At 35.1% G+C, this 22,320-nt stretch overlaps 1 protein-coding gene across 2 annotated transcripts in view; it reads left to right on the plus strand.

Annotated features, from left to right (window-relative positions):
• ARHGEF12 (Rho guanine nucleotide exchange factor 12) overlaps positions 1–22,320 on the plus strand; it is a 143,871-nt gene that overhangs the window by 5,422 nt on the left and 116,129 nt on the right. The gene's annotated exons all lie outside the window — the stretch shown is intronic.

The raw sequence follows: 22,320 nt of genomic DNA on the forward strand, positions 1-22,320 counted from the left end.
AAACAGGTTTATATAAACAACATAATTAGCAAATCGACTAATTAAGCAATTACTCATGTTATAAAAGCCTTGTTTACGAAGTGATTCTTTCCAATATGAGTGCCCCTAATGTAACCAGTGTTATCAGTTATGTGTCAAAAGTGTAGCAAATGATAAGCCATCCTTGGTTGAAAATTAATCAGAAATGAAGATGAAACATCTCTGAACTTAGAAGTAAGTGAAGAGATGTGATTGTAGCTTTAAAGTAAAATCTCTGTTACCATACGGTGAGATACATCTGTAAGTTGTTATTCCTTCCTTTTTTTTTTTTGTGGTGGTTTTTCAGTCTTATCTTAAATTGTGTGTCATTTTTTCCATTGTTTGTGCGTGTGTGGTTTTACTTTATTTTTTCTTGTTATTTCTACATATTGGTGAAAAGAAATAGACTTTCAATGCTTAGCACTATTTTTCGAGTAAGATATACTGTTATTAATGTTGAAATAAGGTTTTAGTTTCTTACTGTATTTACAAGAATTGTTATTAATGATAAGTAACAGAAGGGAAAAGTGGGTACTTAAATTATTATAAGATATATATATATGTAAGATTATAAAGCTTTTGAATGTTGTATTAGTAGACCTTTATCGTTGATACTTAGTTTAAAATTATTTAAATAGATGTCTTTGTTCTTTTGTGTTTTGCTAGTGATTTTGTTTCCTCAAACTTTAGAATTTTGGAAACAGGCCAGATCTAGGGCATTTTACTTTCTCTACTTAGGATATCTAGAGTACCAAGATAGCCTTATAAGAAAGAAGTTTATAAGAGAGTTTCTAACTCCAAGACAAACCTATGAAGCTAGTACCAAGAATAATTTTCAGCTTTTTGATTTTGTAGAGGTAATTCATGATGGTGCCAAAGGTCAGAGGCCCTGCCTAAATTGCATAAGAATGCATTAGTGACTTTCAGTAAAAGGAGAAATATACTAAATTTTCCGTACTAAATTAACATGCACCAATGCAGCTGACAGTTTAGATTCATACCAAAACAGGATCTCTTACTAATTCAAGTGCTGAATCCTGGTTTTTGAGATCACAGTCACATGATAGGCCTGGGTGGCTTCCCAGTGTTGAGAGAGAAGCAAATCTAATAATGGCAGTGAAAAAGTAGATTTCTTGTCGTGGGACTGTGAGTAACAATTCATGAAGAAATTGGAAATATGTAAGAAAACCTGGTTTAGTTAATGTTTACTCTTAGCCACTTGTCACACTGCTTTGTCTTTTGTTGCCTATTGTAGGCATTTAAAGGTATTGCTCTGAGACTACAGTTTTGGTTAAATATTACATTTAAATGCTGATCTTAGGTTCACACACTTGAGCTTAAGGAGGATTTTGCAGGTCTTCTGTGGATTCAGAAAATGTAGATTATTCTGTTGTTGAAAAACTGGAGACTTCTCAGCATCTGAATAAATTATATGTGAAATTGATCATACAAGGCAGAAGGTGGCTATGTCTTGTCCAGAAGAGTAACAAGTCCCCCAAATATACATATATACTTAAATACATATAAGATACCTTGTGAAGGTGCTTAGACATATCCTTCCATAGATTTTAGACGGAAAACTCTGCCTGTGTTCCAGACACAAGCTGATCTGTCGTGGTTGTCCTGTACAGTCTCTGTGGTTTACTCAGGGGAAATGGTTCTTGTGGGTAAGGGTCTGATCTTTTCAGAGATTGTTGGTGGCACATGCCATGCACTGTCAGCTTACTTCCTGTCTTATTGGCTGTTTGGGCAAGACCTCCTCAGGGCAAGTACTGCTGAAGGGGTATTTAAATATTTTGTAGTGGCAGGATAGATGGTTATAATGCTGTATAATACTTAACTCTCAGGCGATATGAGGGTTAAATTAATGTTTGTAAAGTGCTTTGAGATCCTAAGATGAAAAGTGTGGACATGTCCCTAATCATATTTGCAGGTTATTGCTCAAATTTAAGTAAAAACATAGTCATGTAGTAAAGCATTAGTTTATTGGCCTTGAGACTTCTGTAGCCATTCAAGTGTTGTTTAATCACCACAAGAGTCATGGTTAGAATTTTTTCCTTTTCTTTTTTCTTCTAATGCTTTTTAAAATAATTTTACCCTACATGGATTAACTTAGTGGAGTAGATACCTTGTCTGTAGTTAAGGCTTGTCTGTGGTTAAGGCTTATTCACAAAACTTAACACCTAGAGCGAGCTTCTTCACCAGCTTAATTGGCATACTAAAATAATGTAATTGAGAGAATTTCCTTTGAGGTCGGTAGCTGCACCACCCATATACAAAACCCTGTATTGGCTTTGCTGAAACCTTAGGATGAGCAAACTGGTAGAATTGCATGTGTTATACTCCTAATTTTTAAAAACGTTGTTTTCCCAGTTAGCCTTTGCCACTTTAAAGAATTAACAATGAATGTTTTATGGAAAGAAGTTTTCTTTAAAGCTAAATTGCAACTAATTTTCGAGTTCCTTAAGGGTAGGAGGATAGTTCTTGTTCATTTTTAATCAATTATTATCTGCTTTATTATATTTTTATTCCCTTTTAATGCTAAAAAGCATAAGGAAGAAAAAAAAATCGCCCAAATTATCCAGCTATCCAGATGACGTTATTCAGGTCACACACACGCACACACACACACGTACACACGCATGAAAATTCAAGTGATAGATAATATGATACAATACTATATAAAGTCTCCCTCTGATCTTAGCCCTATTCGTATACACCCTCTGGTTCTCAGACTCTCCCCTCAAAGATACCTATAGTTCATTTTTGTGTGTGTCTACTTTCCTAAACATTCTTATAATATTTTAATATTCTTGGTACCTAGCCTGTAGTAGGTGTATCTATCAGCTTTTGCTAGGTTGTGCTACCATAGCAACACCTTCAAATATCCGTGGCTTACTGGTTTACTTCTTGCTTACATTGCATCTTGTCAGCTGTGGATTGGTTGAAGCATTTTTGGAACCCAATATGCCATTACTGTGGCAGAGGGAAAGAGCAGGAAAACTGCTCATGCAAACATACAATGGCTTTTAAAACTTCTACTCAATCAAGGTGTACATTACATCACTTACATGTCCTTGGCCAAAGCAGTCATATGGTCACGCTCATTGTCAGTGGGCCACGGATGTATACTCCTCCCACAGGTGGCATTGCAAGTCAAATGATAATGGGTGAGGCTGTATAATCCTCTTAAGGAAGGAAACGGGAGGGTGAATAATTAGGAGCAATAATATAGTCTACCACTGGAGGTGATCAATAAATGCTTGTTAAATGTGAAAGTTTTTTTTTTATGGAATATTTCAAACATATACAGAAGTACAGAGAACAGTATGATAAACCTCCATGTTCTCATCATTAGCATCAATAACATTCGGTGTATGGACAATCTTGGTTCATCTGTTTCCTTTCCCTGCTTCTCCACTGGATTATTTTGAAGCAGTTGCTGGATATCATAATTTCACCCATAAATATTTCACTGAGTATCTCTGAAAGATAAAATATGAAAGTGTAACTTCTTTTAGTAAATTCTTACTATTTAGTTGGAGGTAATGGTACTGTGGACTGACAGGTGTCAAGTAGGAAAGGATGTTCATGAAGTATGTCTAGGATTTGACAGCCAGAAAGTTGTTTTGATTTCATTTTGAGTATTTCTGGAGGAGGCTTACAGCAGAATGTCATCTATTTTTCCAATTCCTCCTCTTCTCTACTTTAGTGCGTGTGTGTGTGTGTGTGTGTGTGTGTGTGTGTGTGTGGTATAAGCAGGTAATTAACCTCTGGAAAAAATAACATTGCAACAGATTTGATTTGCAGGAGCTTCCATTTCTCACTGAGCCTCTGTTGGAATGATGCCAATTGAAAGGAATCCCAGCCCTTAATGGCTCTAAGTCTTCTGGGAGTTCCCAGTCAGTGATGTTATTTACTCTGGAGACGAACATCAGAATCATTTATAAAAATTCTGTATTCACCTCTGCTGTTTGCTGTGCAGAGAAAGGTTCTATCAAATCTTTAAGGAGATCCCTAAGATGATATAAAAGTATGGAAGTGAGTCTGTCTCATTTTAGTTTAGAAATAATTAAAGTCACTTTCAACTGCTCAGGTTAGTTCATCTGAGGGCCTTTTTAAAGCCTCCATTTTGACTCAAGACTTCATAGATTTTACTAGCATATAGTGTAATACAGTAAGTTTACTTATCATTTCTATGGTTATGGGAGTAATAGACATTATATTATGGATCTAGAATCATAAGTTTCACAGGACATTCTTTGGGGAGGGGGTGTTATGTAACAGTGGGAATCAAATTAAACAGATATAATCCCTTCTTCAGTTTGTAGATTGGCAGGTGACAATGAGGTGATCAGAGAGGATTTATGCAGGATAGTGAATAAATTATTGTATATAACATGAAGAAAATAGTTTATTTTAGTATAGTGTTATCTAATTATGTTTTCTTAACTGGCTTCTTTCACTGTGCCTAGAAATACTTAGATTAAAGTGGTCTTTCTAGGTATCCAAGTAGTTTTCGTTTTCTTTAATTAAGTTATATTGTTAATCTCATTTCAGAATCCATGTAGTGACTGAAGTAGAAAATGGGCTATCATTGATTTGCACATAAAATTTTATTTAAATTTGATTTTTTCTTGGCATTGGATTGATTCTGGCTTTGGGGCAATACAGTCTATTTTTAATAAAAATAATAATAAGCAGTTTTTTCCCATGGAGGATAACTCTTTGATTTGCCTTTTGTTCATATTATTTTTCTGTTGCATCATGATTGAAAAACATTCATTTTCAGAGATAATAGTTTGTTAGTACCTTTGTCAGAATAATATACTTGCATTTTGGTTGCATTTTAGTTGCATTTGTTTATTGCGTAATTTGGGGAACGGTTTGTGGTTTCTTGTAACTTATGTATTTGTGTTAACTTGTGCTTCTTGTGTATTTATCCAGAAGCCCTACATGATCAGAATTCTTGAGACAGTGATTAAAAGTAAATTGGGTGTGTTAGTAAATGGATGTGAATAGTTAAAAAAAAAGAGAGAGAGAAGGTTCTTACCATGCAATTATTGCATAACAGGATACAAGGTATAATTTGTTTCCAAAAAAAGAATTAAGTAAAATATATCTATTAATAAATATTAGTAATTATATTAATTTTGACTTCCCTGGCAGAATTCTTTTTGAGATTTTCTCTTCGTTAGAGATGAAAAGTAGCTTTTAAAGGAAAAGATATTTTAGCACTTAATTATATATATATATATTAATTTTAATTTTTTAGCCTTTGTAAGAGAGGAGTAGTAAAAGGGAAATGAATGAGGATGATGTAGAGAAAAGAGCCTGGGTTTTGGTGCGTCAGACTTGTTCTGCTTACAAGCTGGAAGACCTTAGGCAAATTTACGTCTCTGAACAACAGTTTAGTTTTCTCATCTGTAAAAATTGGAATAATATCACTTACCTTTAGCGTCGTCATGAAGATTAAACGAGAATGTATTTAAGTACATTAAAGAGGTCAGTAAGTTATAATAGCTCTTATTGTTTAAACCTCAGGAATTAGGTGTTCCTACAACTTTGATCTATGCATTTAAAATGATTTTTAATTCATATGTATTTGCTGCTGCTACTGCTGTGACAGTGTTTTTTCCTTGCTGTGATAATATTCCCTTTCTCTTATATTTCAAATTATAGGCTGTTCTTAGAATTAAGGTGCATTTGCAAGTGAGGAATAGACTAAAGAGACAGTTATTTCAACTCAGACTGTGAAACAATAACATCTCTAGTTACAGAATCAGTAAGACTTTAGGATTGACAATCAACCCCTTTTTGTTTGTTTGTTTTTGAATTTTATTTAATTTATTTTTTTATACAGCAGGTTCTTATTAGGACAATCAACTTTTAAATCTGCTTTAGATCACTCAGAATTTGTCCAGTGCTGTCTGGACAACATCAGTTCATTTGTTTATTCATTTGTTCAGTTAAATATTGAATGGCTACTCTGTGTAGGTCACTGTGTTAGCAGAGTTATTTTGTGTTCTTGTTACCTGCTGATTTACATTTAAGAATTAAGAAATTTACCTGGAAGAGTGATATTCATTGATTAGTGTTGAAGGTTAAGGTGGGAAGTCATGTGTATTTTGGTGAAGTAGTGGTATGAAATCATAATTGTTAAATTTATCTTATTTTTTAAAGAAAAAAATTAATGTTACTTTTTATCATATATTATCTTTTAATGTTTCGTTTCTATTTTTCAATTTAATTGTTTTTTGGTGAGTTATCTAAACTAAGATGAAAAGGGCATGGAATAGGTTGAAATTTAAGAAGCTTTTAGATGTCCATTGCTTTTGCATAGAAGAAATCACATTTTATTGATTAGGCATTGCTTTAGTCACTACTTGAAGGAGAACCTCTCTACTCATTAGCTACCTCTATGAAGGTAGTAGCAACCCATTAAGCCTATACTTTGTCATCCAGTGATCAATATGGTGATGAGTTGATCAGTGGAAGATCCTGGAAACTACAGTAGTTTGATTATTAGGAAGACTGCTTAAGTCATGATGACTTGTTGCTCTAATAGTTTACACATTAGAAAGGTGGCAAGGTGAAACTAGGTGAAAAATGAACATTTAAAATGAGATGAGGGCTTCCCTGGTGGCGCAGTGGTTGAGAGTCTGCCTGCCGATGCAGGGGACACAGGTTCGTGCCCCGGTCTGGGAAGATCCCACGTGCAGCGGAGCGGCTGGGCGCGTGAGCCATGGCCGCTGAGCCTGCGCGTCCGGGCCTGTGCTCCGCAACGGGAGAGGCCACAACGGTGAGAGGCCCACGTACCGCAAAGAAACAAACAAACAAAACTTGAGATGAAATTTAGTTTTATAAGGAAATTTGGGATGTGGTAAAGGATTTTATATTTATTGAGTACATACTAAATGCTGAACACTGTCCTAGGTGCTCTCTGTGCATCGTCTTTTTAAATTTTTCTCAGCTATGTAAGTTAAATATTGTTGTTCCTATTTTAAAACAGAGAAAAATGATGTTCTGAGACCTTCACTACTTGCTCAAGGTCGTATAGTTTCAAAACGGAAGAATTGCGGTCACATTGTTTCTAAACAGAAGAATTGGGATTATGATTCCAATGCCCACTTTCTTCTGGCCTACTGGTCTCAGGTTTGCTTATACTATGATTGGCTCATCTGGACCAGTCAGTGGATCTTTTAAATCAGTTGGATGAAACCCAGAAAGTGGATTTTGTCTTCAACAAAACCATTAAAGTGTTGTCTTTACATTATAATTTCATAACTATGTTTTATTCTTTTTACTCTTAATCACCTATTTACTTACTCCCTTTTCCAGAGGGATTTTGTCTCATTTCCTCTAAAAAATGGCTACATTGTATTTCCGTTTCTTACTCATTTTTTGAAAATATATACATACATCTGTAAACATTGGACTTTTTGAAGCCAAATATGTGTTGCTTGTAAATCATTTTCCATTATAACTATTCCAAAGCTCTTTTAAGAAGTTGAAGGGACTTTCCTGGTGGCGCAATGGTTAAGAATCCACCTGCCAATGAAGGGTACACGGGTTTGAGCCCTGGTCCGGGAAGATCCCACATGCCGCGGAGCAACTAAGCCCATGCGCCACAACTACTGAGCCTGTGCTCTAGAGCCCACGAGCCACAACTACTGAGTCCGTGTTCCACAACTACTGAAGCTCACGTGCCTAGAGACCGGGCTCCGCAACAAGAGAAGCCACTGCAATGAGAAGCCCGCGTACCGCAATGAAGAGTAGCCCTCGCTCGCCACAACTAGAGAGAGCCCACGCGCAGCAACGAAGACCCAACACAAACAAACAAACAAATAAATAAATAAATAAAAGAAGTTAAAGGCCCATCTAATACAAGTTTTATTTATTTATTTTTTATTATAGGCACACAAAACAGAAGTGACTCAAAAAATTGTTATACTGAGTACATAAGAGTGAGAAAAGGCAGCAAATGAATGATTTTAATAGTAAGTGATTGGGCCTTTGTGGAACAAATGATATAAGCAAATTGGGTTTAAGTTTTTTCTTAGCAAGTATCTATGTTTGGTTAAGTGGTAATGGAGACTATATTTTCTTTTTAAAGATTTCTTGTTATAGTAGTGATCTTCTCTTCTTTGTCATTTAGTTTATATTTTCTGCCACTTAAAGAAATATCCCTTTTATTCTAGCTCTAGATGCATCTTCTGTGCCATAATACATTGTTACTTTTAATCTTCATTTCTTCTTTGTGAGTTTTTTTTATTGTTGTTACTGACAATTCCGTGGCATGAATCGTTTTAGTCTAGCCACTCTTTATGCCATAACATTGGAAAACTTGCTTAAGAGATATTTCAGTGTGTTGTTTTTTAACCTATTAACTCTTTCTAGCTATGAATTGTTTTCTTGCATTTTCTTGGTACCCTAGAGAGTCTAGAACAGAGACAGGCAGATAATTGGTTTAAAAAAGAAGCTCACAAACCAAATCATTATTTAATAAGTACTGTTTCTAGGTAGAGAAAGGCTAGAGAATTCTGATTTGAGAATTTTACTAGGTTTCAGACTTACAAAGAGGCTGCATGCAAAAAGGCAGTGCCCTTTGAAGCATTCTTATGGATGTGGAGACTTTATAGCCCTTAGGGAGATCTACAGACATCCGCTATGCTGAGTTCTGGGAAGCTGCTTTTTCCCATGCTTGCAGCCTCCCTGTGGGGTAAAGTTCTGTTAATTTTGCATAAATATTTACCATATCTCATTTTAGCTAGCATTGCTTCCTCACACTGTTAGCAATAAGGAAATCTTTGCTTATCCAGCTTGCAAAGTTTGTTATCGATATGACTCGCCTGGAGAATGTTGTTATCTTTTCGGGTTGATGAAGTTAAAAGTCACATTGGAAAATATCATGAGGAGGTAGATGACAAATTCACAGCCCGTAAATAATCTATTTATTATAGAAATATTTGCCCATGCTTGTTTTCCATATTTAAAAATGAGCAGGTTATTGTCATACAAACAGTATGATTCACTTCAATCTTGTCACATGTAACAAGTCAAATCATTGTCACTTTCATATATTTTGTCTGTATGATACTAGGGTAATTTACATTCCCATTTACTACACTTTTACAGTTGTTTCCTCATTTAGTAACAATAAGCTTCCATTTGTTAAGTGTAATTCTAGGTGCTTTATAGGCATTATATTTAATACAACAACACAAGACAGATGTTATTCCTGTTTTACAGATGAGAGAAAACTTAGATTCAGAGACATTCATTGACTAGCCCAGTATTTCCCAGCTAATACATATTTGGGACCAGGTTTAAAACCCAGGTCTTATGACTCTTGGTTCATTGTATTTGTTACTGCACATAATTTTGGGTAACTATGATTTCTATGAAGTTAGAATCCAAACACAACTAGAAAGTATAAAATTCAAATGAGAGGGTTCAGCCAAAGAAGTTTATTTATTTAGTCTCTTATCTTTTAATGTAAATTACAGCAGCAATTTCTAAATTGTGTTCCAGAGAACATCCAGGACATTTTAATAGGAAAGTAATTTTTTTGTTTTCCATAATTTTCTTAGGAGCCCTACATTGTCTCAGGCACTCAAGGCAAAAGGTAGAATGTAAAATGGAATTCATGGAATTAATATGTAATCCCCCAAATTTTATTATTTAAAAAAGGTCCAATTTATTATTTTAAAAATGGACCAGTCTGGTTTTTTAGTCGAAAATAGTTCAATATTTGCAGTTTCATGTGATTTATCCTAGGATCTGTATGACTACATCTTAGATCTTGTTGTTGCTTGGAAAGATTCTACTTTCAAGTTTTTGTGTTTTTCTACTTCTTACCTTCTACTTCTCCTTCTCCCCCCCATTCCCTTCTCTATGCATTCTTTGCCTTCATTGTCATCACTGGGTTCTGACCTCTCCCATCTGACCCCATCTAGAATCTCTCCTCTTCCTCAACCTTTTAGTTTCCTCAAACTTTTATTTATTTCCAGTTGAGTCCTTTTGCCGTTCTCTGTCATTTTCTGACCACATGGTAGATACGTAAGAGGCTTCCTGTATTACTTACCAATTTTCTTTAGAGTAGCCTAGCAAAAGTGATTTCAGAGATGATACTTTTTATTTTGACCTATCTCACCCTTTCTTTGCCCACCTAGGAGGTAGTAACTCATTAATCTCTTCATCAAAAATACATTTATTCATTAAAAATCATATAGTAGGCACTGTACCATTTTATACATAATAGTTTACTTATTCCTTACAATGACACTGTGAGGTAATGGGTTTTATTATATAATCTTCATTTTGCAGGTGAAGAAACAGAAGCTCAGAAAGTTTAAGTAGCATACCTAGTGAGTGGCAAAACTGGGATTTTAACCTTAAGTTTGTCTGACTTCCAAACCTGCACTCTTAACACTATGCTATACTGCCAGATAGAATCAGCATTGAATTGGGTACTCTTTCTGCCTTTTAGGAGCTTCTAGTCTAACAGAAGGAGACAGACATGTAGGCAGCTAGCTGCACAGGGTGCAGTGGGACTCGAGAAGAAGCAATACTTTCTGGACAGATCAGAAACAAGAGATGAATACTTCCATTGAATCCTTAAAGATGGGTTGTAGTTATCAGACAGGTGAGGAATGGAAGATCGTTTCAGGTAAAGCAGCAGTATGAACAAAGGCACAGAGGTGAAATAGCTCACCTTTTCTAAGAACGCATGTAGTTCAGTGTGAGAAGAGCATGGAGGTTGACTTCCGTCACAACAGTTGGTAAAGTTGCAGTGATAGGAGGCATCGTATTATTTTTATGCTCTTCTGAGGAGTTCGGGTTTTATCCTCTGGATTGTGGGAAACCACTGAAGGTCTTTAATCAGAGGGGTAATACGATCATTGTTATGTTATAGAAAGATCATTTGGGCGGCAGTGTGAAGACTTGATTAGTCTTGAGAAGTTTTAGGGGCAGAGATACCAATAAGGAGACATTTTTCAATAATGAAAAAGAACAAAGTATTAAAGTTGTAACATTACATTTAAAAGAGAAGAGACAAATAGAGCTATTAAGAAAATGTTAAGAATACCAGTAGTATAAGAAGGGTAGCTGGTGAAAGTGAGGGCCTTTCTGGCTTGGGTGTTTGGATGGGTATTGGTACCATTCACTAGGGTGTGGGATATAAAAGGGAGGAGGCACAGTTTTGTTTTATTTTTGTTTGGTTGACTGATAAGATGAAAGATGGAGAAGAAAACAGAGGTAGTAAGGGACAGATTTAGTTTAAGGTACTGTATCAGTTATCTAACGCTGCATAATAGATTATCCCAAAACAAATAAACTTGCACTATACAGCATGGTAGCCACAAGACACATGGCTATTTAAATGTAAATTAGTTAAAATTAGAAAAAGTTTAAAATTTAGTTCTTCAGTCACACTAACCACTTTCAAGTGTACAGTAGCCATTTGTAGCCAATGGCCACTGTTTTGGACATTGGACATCGAACATTTTAATCATTGCAAAAAGTTCTGCTGGACAGTGCTAAACCTTTATTATCTCATACAGTTTACTGTAATAAAGAACCTGGGAGCAACCTACCTGGGTGGTTTGTGGTTCAGGGTCTTTAATGAGGTTGCAGTTGGGATGTCTGCTACTGAAGCAAGGGCTTGAGTCATCTGAGTGCTTGGTTGGACCTGGTGGATCTACTTCCAAGGTGATTCACTTACACGCTGGCTAAGTTGGTGCTGTTTGTTGGTAGGAGACCTCGGTTTTTCACCAGGAAGACCTCTCATGGTGGTGTTTGAGGCAGCTGGCTTTATCCAGATCAAGTGATCATAGACAGCAAGGTGGAAGCCATAATGACTTTTATGAGCTAACCTCAGAAGTCACATTCTTTTTTGTAAAGTTCTCTCAGCTCAGCTGAGAGATCAGCTCTGTTCAGTGTGGGAGGGAACTATACAGGGCATGAATTCCAGGAGGCAGAATTAACTGGGGGTTATTTTAGAGGCTGCCCACCACAGGTACCTATGAAGCATCCAGGTGCAAATGTCCAGTAGGCGACTAGATGTAAAGGAGTGAGGCCTTGGCTACTGCTATTGTGTTTGTGATGGTAGTTGAAGTACTTTGAATAGGTGAGTTCAACAAGAAAGAGACTGCACCGGAAGGATGGCCCGTATAGTATCATGGGTCACATGTTTTGGTGAAGAGAGAAGTGCTTTCAAAGGCTATTGAGAATCAAAGTTACAGGGAATCAAAGGAATGCTTACAGAGGAGTAGGAGTACCAGGGGAGTACTTTATAAAGGAGCCTTCATGAAGGGATAAAAGTTGAAAGAGTGTAATTAGCATTGCTAAATGATACAAACTAGTCAAGTAAGAGTCATTCTTTCAAAAATTATTTATCGAATATGCTGGGAACCAGAGAAAGAAATATTGATGAGTAAAACAAAGTCTCTAATAACATATAATACAGCCTGAGGAGATATGGTTACGGAGAATTTCTCGGAGGAAGATAATACCTTAGTGTAGAGCCTCTTTAATGTAAGGAGTTGAGTTGGGTGTTAGGTATAGTGTGTCTGTGTGTGTGTGTGTGTGTGTGTGTGTGTGTCATGGTCTGTGGAGGTGGTGGTGGTCATAATATGGATAATAGAATAGACATTTTAGGCAGAAAGGATGGTTTGTTATGTGTGGGATATTGCTAGAACATGAAGTTTGTGATGAGGGAAAGTGGTGAGAAAAGACACTGGAAGGATAATTAGAATGGTCTTGAATGCATGTAAAGGAACTTGCCTTTATCTTGAAGGCTGTTGTTTCCCATACTTAAATTATTTGGATATTAACTTAATGACTTAGATAGTATCCAAATAATTTAATCCCTCATCTATCAGTTACTTAATCTTCTGTAACATTACTTTTTAAATTGAAAATCCATTTCCAAAGGAAACTTTCATTATTATAAATAGAAAATCAGTATTTTTGCTACATACAGAAGGTAACAGTAGAAAAAATTACAAACTATTATTAAATTTAAAAAAATAAAAAAATATACAGGGGCTTCCCTGGTGGCGCAGTGGTTGGGAGTCCGCCTGCCGATGCAGGGGACACGGGTTCGTGCCCCGGTCCGGGAAGATCCCACATGCCGCGGAGGGGCTGGGCCCGTGAGCCATGGCCGCTGAGCCTGCGCGTCCGGAGCCTGTGCTCCGCAACGGGAGAGGCCACAACGGTGAGAGGCCCGCGTACCGCAAAAAAAAAAAAAAAAAAATACAGTAATGCGTCCTTTGTTTACAGAAATGTCTGCCTGAAAAATCATTTCCTCAGTGAAAGACTGCTTTTAGTCAATAAGAAAGGGAGACTTCTTTGGACATTGCTTGGTATATAACTCACATGAGATTTAAGGTCATTGGGACAGTTTCATTTTTAAATTTTGATGTTAACAAGCACCAAGAATCCTAACTCTCAAGTGTTTGTGGTTGGAAAGATCAGAAAATAGTTAATGGTGAACTTTGTTCTACATTTAAATACTAATAAAAGTTAGGCCTTTTATTCAAAGAAACCATCTAACATAATCTTTAGAATCTGTTCTTCTGAATGTGTCGAGTTAATAGTTCGTGTTCGTGAAGTAGAAAAGGGGTTCTTCATCTCCTCTTTGCTGCCATCCAGTTTGGGAAAATTCCTGTGAAAAATTATCAGATCTTCCATGCATCTTTTATAATATTTAGAATACTTTCAGTGGTTTTTCAGAGGAATCCTTAAGTAGTCTTTTCAGAGGGGAACAAGAATCCAACTCACTTATGTATTTCATAGTTCTAGTTTTGCACCTATCTTGTTCACTTTGTTTTGTATGTGGAATACTTAAATTTGTCAGGATAAATGTAAGTTGTTCGCATGAGCAGATATATTTTTCAAGATGTGCTTATTTGCAGAAGTTGTCTCATTCATGCATATTATCTCACAAATTGAAGATTTCTTCCAGAAATATTTGAAATTCTTCCTGCAACTCAAATGGATGTGTGAAGACTTTTCCATTATTTCTGCCAAACTCTGTAATGTAGTTCTAGTTTTGAAGTTAAGATAGGGAATACTTTTATAAGATTTTTAATGAATGTTTTTGAGCTGTAATGGCTGACAAAAAGCCTGCAAACAATAGTGTTAGAGATGCTGCAAAAGTGCCAAGAAAGAGTAGCACTCTTGATGTTAAGATAAAAGTTTTGGAGTGTCTCAGGGTGGCTGATTATATTTAAGGAACTGTCGCAGGAAACGTGGTAAAGATGAGTGGTCATTTAGGAATTCACAAAATCCTGTAATCAAGAGAAGCTAACATTATCCAGTCTTGAAAGATGTGACCAATATATTTAAGAAGAAAGGGGAAAAGTAGTAGTTGAAATCTCTTATTTAACCTCAATTTAGTGGACTCACTCCATTTCCCCTGTAGAGCATGACTTTTACCCACAGTGGGTTAAATGCTTACATCTACAGACTCCTCCTGTAGTATGTTTGAATATTTCTACTCCTTGCAGTTGAACTGTATAATCCCAGCCTTTTGTACTTGTATTGGAATTAGATAGTTCAGTTAAATATTGTGAAAACCGATGAAATATGAGCATAAAAAAGAAAGTTATTTCTATGAAAACTGAGTTGTATGTGCTTTGGAAGCACGAGTAGGGACTTGTAACTAAAGAAATTGCTGTCAAATTAGAGATGGATGAAAAACAACTATTAGCTATTTGGGAAAAAAAAGAGTCCAGGGATTATCTTTAGCTTCTTTGTCCACTGTAAGGAAACTGAAACAGGAAATAAACATAGCATGTGTATTTTAGCATGGTGTATAAAAGAAGGATCATAGGGCACTCCAACACAATGTTACTGAAAGAAAAGGCCTTGATCCTGCATTTAAAAATTGGCGAATAAATGTACACATATATATTTTAAATTGGAATGAAGTTTAAGTTGTGTATGAGTGTTTTTTTTTGAAACGATTCCTTACTCTAACTGCTCTTTTCCATTAAATGACCAATCACTGGTACCAATTAATTGAATAGGACAGTTTTTACTGTATGGCTAGAGGCATGTCATAACTTTAGGAGATTGGAAGAGAAGGAAACACGAGATGCTTCTTTTTCAAGGCTGCTATAATGACCATGTTACAGGTGCGCTAATTGTTAGTGTTCCTATTTCCAGGAATGCTTTACTTGCATTTCATCTTAAATTTTTAAAAATTTAATAATAGTTTGTGTATTTTGTCTCTTATTGCTTTCTATGTCAAATAATATTGGTTTTTAAATTTATAATAGTGAAATAAAGTTTCCTTTTGAAACGAAAACAGAACATTAGCATTATGTGATGGTGGCAGGTGATTAAGGCAGAGTTTAAGTATTTGGGGACTCACAGCCTCGAGGTTAAAGGCAGGTTCCTTAACGTACATTTAAGACCGTTCACTACTTGGCTTTTGTCTGACTTCTCCAGCTTTATGTCTCACTGCTTTCTGTTATCACAAATGTCATGTTGATCAACATAGGGACTGCCTCTTCTCAAGGACTGAGCCCAGACCGGACCCATAAAGTAGTTAGTAGAGAGGGAATTTGATAGCTCTGAGGACAATCCTTTAGATGAAGGAATCATGGAACTACTTTTTTCAGCTTTACTGAGCTAGTCTGTCTTATTCACTTTTGTGTTCCCAGTACCTGGAAGACCGTGAAGTAAATATTTGAATTGATGAATAAATGAACAAATAAATCCAAATAAGAGGTATAGTGCCGTAGCATAAGGCATAATCTTGGGTACTGAGCAGAAAATTTCTGAGACAGTGCCTTACTGTGTTGGGAACTTCATCTTTTTTTTTTTCCTTTTCTAAATTGTAATTTAAAAGAATACTGAATGCTAGGGAGGATTGTGATAAGGCAGTGTTTTTTGTACTCTTCAGTTGAGCATAGAAATTGGTTTAAACTTTATAGAAAATAATTTTACAATATAGCTCAGAAGCCTAAGACATATGTAAACGTTTTGATCCAGTAATGCCAATTTTGGTATATTTCTCAAGACATAAAGGAAGTAAAGATTTAGTTATCAAGTTTTATACAAAGATGTCAGCGACACCATTCTTTCTAGTAGGGGCAAAGAAGAACCAGTCTAAGTCAGGTGCCTCTGAAGGGGTGATGGCAAGGAGCTCCTGGAGACTGGTGTTAATAAATTACCTTATGACATTTGATAGAGATTTATATAAGCACTAAAGACATTTTCAAGTAAACCTTAATAGGAAGGTGTCCATGGTGTGTGAAAAGTAGGAGATAAAACTCCAAATACAATGCCAGTTAGGTTTTTAAAAACATACATAATAATATAATGCTTAAAAAAAGACTTCTAGGTCATGTGCTAATTTTTTAAATGTTTCTGGGTTGTGAGATTATGAATGATTGTTTTACTGTTTATATTTATCTGTATTTTCCAGGTTTTCAACCATGAATATATATTGCTTTTGTAATTAGAGATGTTTTGTTTTGAAGTAAAAACTCTATTTAGTTTTAGTTAATTGATTGACTTTTATTTTAATGAAAAACTATGTTAGTAATTTGATAGAAGATCAGAAGGAAGTAATTCTTGAGACTAGGAATGCAAATGGGAGGCTATAATGGGAGATATGAGAAGTTCCTGCACTAGGGCAGGGGTGATGGATTGGAGAGGACTGTAGTGACCAATGAATGAGCTAGAGGGACAAAGAAAAATGAGGGATCTAGGATGACTCCCAAATTTCTGGATGTTTAATGTAAAGGTATTGAGATGAAAGTTTGGCTCTTAAAAAAAGGTATTCTTATTTGGGGAATATTTAAATTCAATGAGGTTATTAACAACTTCAGGTTCCTTTTCCCATTTACTTCAATTCTTTAAATTTTATATGTTGTTGAAGATCTTACTTCTAATTTGTTACGGTTAAGAAGAACAAATAGGTGATATGACTATGAAGATAATGTGTTTCTGACGTCTGTCACCCTGTGGATTGCCGGTTTAGTGAACCTGCTTATCTTGATAAGTATTAGCTGACTTGCTCACCAATTTATGTGCACCAGTCGTAAAGTTATAATCTTAGTGAAAAACAGCACCTCACAAGTAGGGAAGGATAATTTTTATGTTAAATTGTAGTAATTACATGTACCCCTGGTAGCACTTTCAACAGCAAAAGCCAAAAAAGAAAAAAAAAAAGAAATCCTGCCAACTATTCCTCCATTGCAAGACTCTGGAGAAAGGGTCAATTAAAAACAGAAAATGATACCAAAGGTATCTTTCTTGATGACCTGAAGTTAAATTTAAATTTAAATGTATCTACTTGGGGGTGTTATATTAAAAATTTTTTAAAGCTTTTCATGATGCTGTGGGCAATAAAATAATATAGCGAGTGTTTTGTTCTTGCATCGCAAATATGAACTTCCTTATTTTTCCACGAAAGTATTGGCTAATCTCTTTCTGGTTGTGAGCAGCAGGTAAATAATATGACCACATTCTGACCCCAACCTCCTGACTCCAGTTTCCTAATTCTGAACTTACCCATCTTTCCTTCTTCAGGGGCACGTGATAACATACATTCCATTGGTGGATAGAAATAAATAGGAAAGAAAAAAATTTTAACTAGATTACACTATGGCAAAGTAGAGTCAGGTAGTTTTAAGAAGCTTAATTGCTGTCCAACAGTCTTACTGGATCTGATTCTTCTGGTGATTATACAAATAGGGATCACACACTATGGGAAGGAAAGAGTAGATGATTGATCTGCAGTTCTGCTATTCACATCTCAGAACTGTTGTGATATGTGAATAATTTTGGAACTTTTCCTATACTTCTGGGGAAAGCACGTTAATGGGAATTTTCCCAAGGATTATAGAACAGCACAAAAATTCAATAATTTCTGTTGTTTAGATGCTTTTAATAACTTTTTTTAATCTTGGAAATTTTAAAAGTTGGAATTTTTAAATTAAAAAAGTTTTCAATTTAGAAAAGTTGGAATACTTTTTTAATGATAAAATAAGACCCAAAGATTTCATTGTGGAATAGAGGAAAAAACTTGTATGGAATTTAAGGTAGTCTTATATTTGACTAGCATATTTATTTATTTATTTATTTATTTAATTTTAGAGAGTTTTAAGTCAGTGAACTGGTGGTAAAAGCCACTTAAGCATTATATTTATCATTTTATAGAAATTAATTGGAATTACTCAGTTTTAACAAAAGTATTATTCTGAGATATAAAAGAATGTTTCCTTTAAATGAATTCTAAATTTAAAAACTGAAGAAACCTGTGCTTTCTCTGTTATTAAGTAGAAGTCTCAGTTAGCTGCAACATCTAATTAAAAAATTTTCTTTTCCCCTCATTTTACTTCATTGTAGAATATTGCAAGCATAAGACAAAAAAAAAAAAAGAATATAATGAACATCCAGGTACCTACTGTGTAGCATCATCATTTTGGTGGGAAGGAGGAGAAATAACAATCACAGATAAAGTTGGGGCTCTCCTGCATACTTTTCCCTAATTGTGGTCTCTGCTCTTCCTCTTCACTTATACTCTGGTAAATTTGGTGTTTATTGTTCTCATGCATGTTTTTATACTTGTGCTACATAGTTATACATCCTCAAACATTTTAGAGGTTTTTTAGGGGGGCAGATTTTTTAACTGTATAAAAATTTGAATTCATGTTGTATATATTTTGCAACTGGTGTTTTTTAATTAATAAAATATGAATATAGTATGAGGTAGAGAGTAAGTTTTATTTTCCTTAGAGATTACCAGTTGTCTTGCCATTTGTTGTACAGTTTATCTTTTCACCATTGATTTGCAGTGCCATCTTTGTCATATATCATGTTTCCATGTTTTGTGGGTTTGTCTCTGATCTTTCTATTCTGTTTTGTCAGTTTAAGTTTTTCTATACCGCCAAGCTGTCCAAATTACTTAAGCTCTGTAAGCAGAGTAAGTCTCCTTACTCAGTTTTTCTTTTTCAAAATTTTCATTGCTATTCTTGGCTTTTTCTTTTCTGTATGAATTTTGGGATCAGCTTATTAGATTCCATAAAAAGCCCTGTTGGGTTTTTAATTGTACTTGCATTGAAGGTTGAGTTTAATTTGGGGAAAATGAACATCTTTATGATGTTGTCTTCTTATACCTGAACATGGTATTTCTTTAGAAGTTTCAGATCTTCTCTTATTTTCTTCAATAATAATTGGTAATTTTATCTGTAGAAGTCTTAACACATTTTCTGTTAAGTTTATTCTAGATACTTCATAACTTTCACTGCTGTTATGAATGGTTGGCTTCCCTTCCCTCCCCTCTCCTTCTGTTTCCTCCCTCCCTTTCTTCCTTCTTTCTTCCTTCATTTTTTTCTTCTTTCCTCTACCATTCCCATCTCCTTACCTCTGTCCTTCCCTCCCTTCTGTATCATCTAATATTTTAATTTTGTGTGGTCTTCGCCAAAAGTTCTGTTTAAAGTAGTGTAGCATAGAGGAAAGCATATGGACATCAGAATTGCTAAAATGAATCCTAGCTTTGTACCTCAAGGATGACATGATAACTAAGTCAACTTTTTTGTTCTGTTTTTTGAGCCTAATTCTCCTAATCTATATAGGAGAATAATACTTTCATACCATCTACATCACAGGATCAAATGAGATTTGATTTTTTTTTCTAATTAAAAACTCAATGCAAAAAGTTGTTACTTTGGGGCAGAGGGAGATATTTATTAAAATCAATAATATTAAAGAAAAATGCATGAATACATACACTTATTTTGACTTAAAAATTATTTATAATGTTTATACTCCACTTGCCCAAAAGGATGTGAAGTGGTTTATAATAAAGAACACACACACATATACACACATCCCAACTAAATACATTAAAAGAAAAATAGGAGGTCAAGTTATTACAGTGAGGTAAATGCACATATTACAATTATGATTAATACAACCATTGTGATTAATCCTCTCTGCTTTTGGGATGCTGTGGGAAAGAGATAAATATAATTTGGCTATTAGTGGGTTTATTTCCTCCTTTGTAACGAAGCAAAATTTTTATTATTTGCCATTAAATTCATAAAAAGTATTAGTCACACGGGTTTCATGACAATACTGTTTCTCCTACAACAGTTTCATGACAAGTTAAAAGCAATTTTAAAAATGTCTTTTCCAATCACCTTTAATAAAAAACTGAGGAGGTAATATAAAGCATAACTCACTGAAGCTGATTCTTTGAGTGGACTAAGCTACTGTCAGTTAGATATTTTGTAATCTAATTTATAAGGCACTAACTTGGATTGTAATCTAGAGAAGTGGTACTCTGTATAAACGTTTTTGTGTTACCTTCATACTTTTGAATATTGGAATTTATGGTGACACCTTAAAGCCACTAAAATTTTCAAGAGAATGCTAGGTAAGTAATAGTAACGACAAGATAACCACTACCACAGTAAAAATAGCTTATAAATTTCAAAAGAATCCACAGCTATGTCATTATTTAAGTAGTCCCCATTAGCACTGCAGTCTGGGTTTCAGGAGAACTATTTATTGCTCTAATAACATTTTCTTTTGTGTTCAGGAAGCAAAGTTCTTATATGTTCTAATAGATATACCATCTTTAACATTGACTTGATATTATTTAATGTCTCTGAATTATAGTTGTTTGTGCTTCACTACACACTGTGTCATGTACTAGGCTAGTACAGAGTTCTTTTAGCAAACCTTTCTCCCAGTGTGTTAGTAATCAGTTTGCTTTGCAGGGTTGGATCCGCTCGTAAACATATCTTGATCTTCTCTAGGCAAGTGAGCAACAGAATGTAAGAATCCTTTCTTGGTTAACTCCTTGCATTTGAAAGATTTATTTATGGAAAACTGAAGTTTGTTTTTTAGAGGTAAGACAGGTGCTCTTTTTTTGTGGGATTTCCCACATTTTTTAAATGTCTCTATAGCAGTTCAGCAGGTTAAGCATTGCTTGGATATTTTATTCTTGGGAGGAGGAGAAATATTCACTCCTTTTGATTTAATTGCCTTTAAAGAGTAGGGAGGTACTTCTGGAGATTAAGTTGTATTATTGTTATAGCTAAGTATGTGTGTGAACATTATGATACTTGATAAAAACAGCTTCACTGAGCTACTGAACATCTCTAGCTGATTTTTCTGCTCATTTCCATCCAGAAGTTTACAAAGCTAAGAATTTCTTGAAGTAAGTTTCTTTCTCTTTTTTAAATTCAAGTATAGTTGATTTACAATGCTGTGTCAGTTTCTGGTGTACAGCAGAGTGATTCAGTTTTATATATATATATTCTTTTTCAGATTCTCTTCCATTATGGTTTATTACAGGATATTGAATATATTGGGTTGGCCAAAAAGTGCCTTTGGTTTTTAAGTAAAAATAAAAGACATATTTTTCATTTTCACCAAGAACTTTATTGAGCAGCGTATTCACCCTTTTGTTCCACTACCTTCTGCCATTTTTCAGGCAGCTTCATAATTCCATCTTCCCAAAACTTTTTATCTTTTTGAGCAAAGAACTGTTCCAGGTGCCTTTCACAGTCTTCCAGGGAATTGAAATTTTTTCTATTAAGAGAATTTTGTAAAGACCTAAGTAAATGGAAATCCAAAGGTGCAATGTCTCGTGAATACGGCAGATGAATCAGAACTTCCCAGCCAAGCTGTAGCAGTTTTTGCCTGGTCATCAAAGAAACATGCAGTCTTGCCTTATCCTGATGGAAGATTATGCGTTTTCATTTGACTAATTCTGGACGCTTTTTGTCGAGTGCCGCTTTTAGTTGGTCTAATTGGGAGCAGTACTTGTTGGAATTAATCATTTGGTTTTCTGGAAGGAACTCATAATAGAGGACTCCCTTCCAATCCCACCATATACACAACATCACCTTCTTTGGATGAAGACCACCCCTTGGTGTGGTTAGTGGTGGTTCATTTTTCTTACCCTGTGATCTCTTCCATTCCACATTATTGTACAGTATCCACTTTTAATTGCCCATCACAATTTGGTTTCAAAATGGAACGTTTTTGTTATGTTTAAGTAGAGAATTGCTTGTGGAAACACGGTCAAGAAGTTTTTTTTCACTTATGTGGAACCCAAACATCAAAGCGATTCACATAACCAAGCTGGTGCAAATGATTTTCCACACTAGATTTAGATTATAGTATGTCAGCTGTCTCTAGCGTGGTATAACGTTGATTTTTCTCAATTAATGTCTCGATTTGATCGCTATCAACTTCAAACTGGTCTACCCGACCATGGAGCACCGTCCAGCAAGAAATCTCCAGCACAAGACTTCGCAAACC

Source organism: Delphinapterus leucas, chromosome 7 (genome assembly GCF_059928025.1).
Source record: "Delphinapterus leucas isolate spDelLeu-1000000601 "Yukka" chromosome 7, BTC_Dleu_Yukka2, whole genome shotgun sequence".
In the NCBI taxonomy this organism is placed as follows: domain Eukaryota; kingdom Metazoa; phylum Chordata; class Mammalia; order Artiodactyla; family Monodontidae; genus Delphinapterus; species Delphinapterus leucas.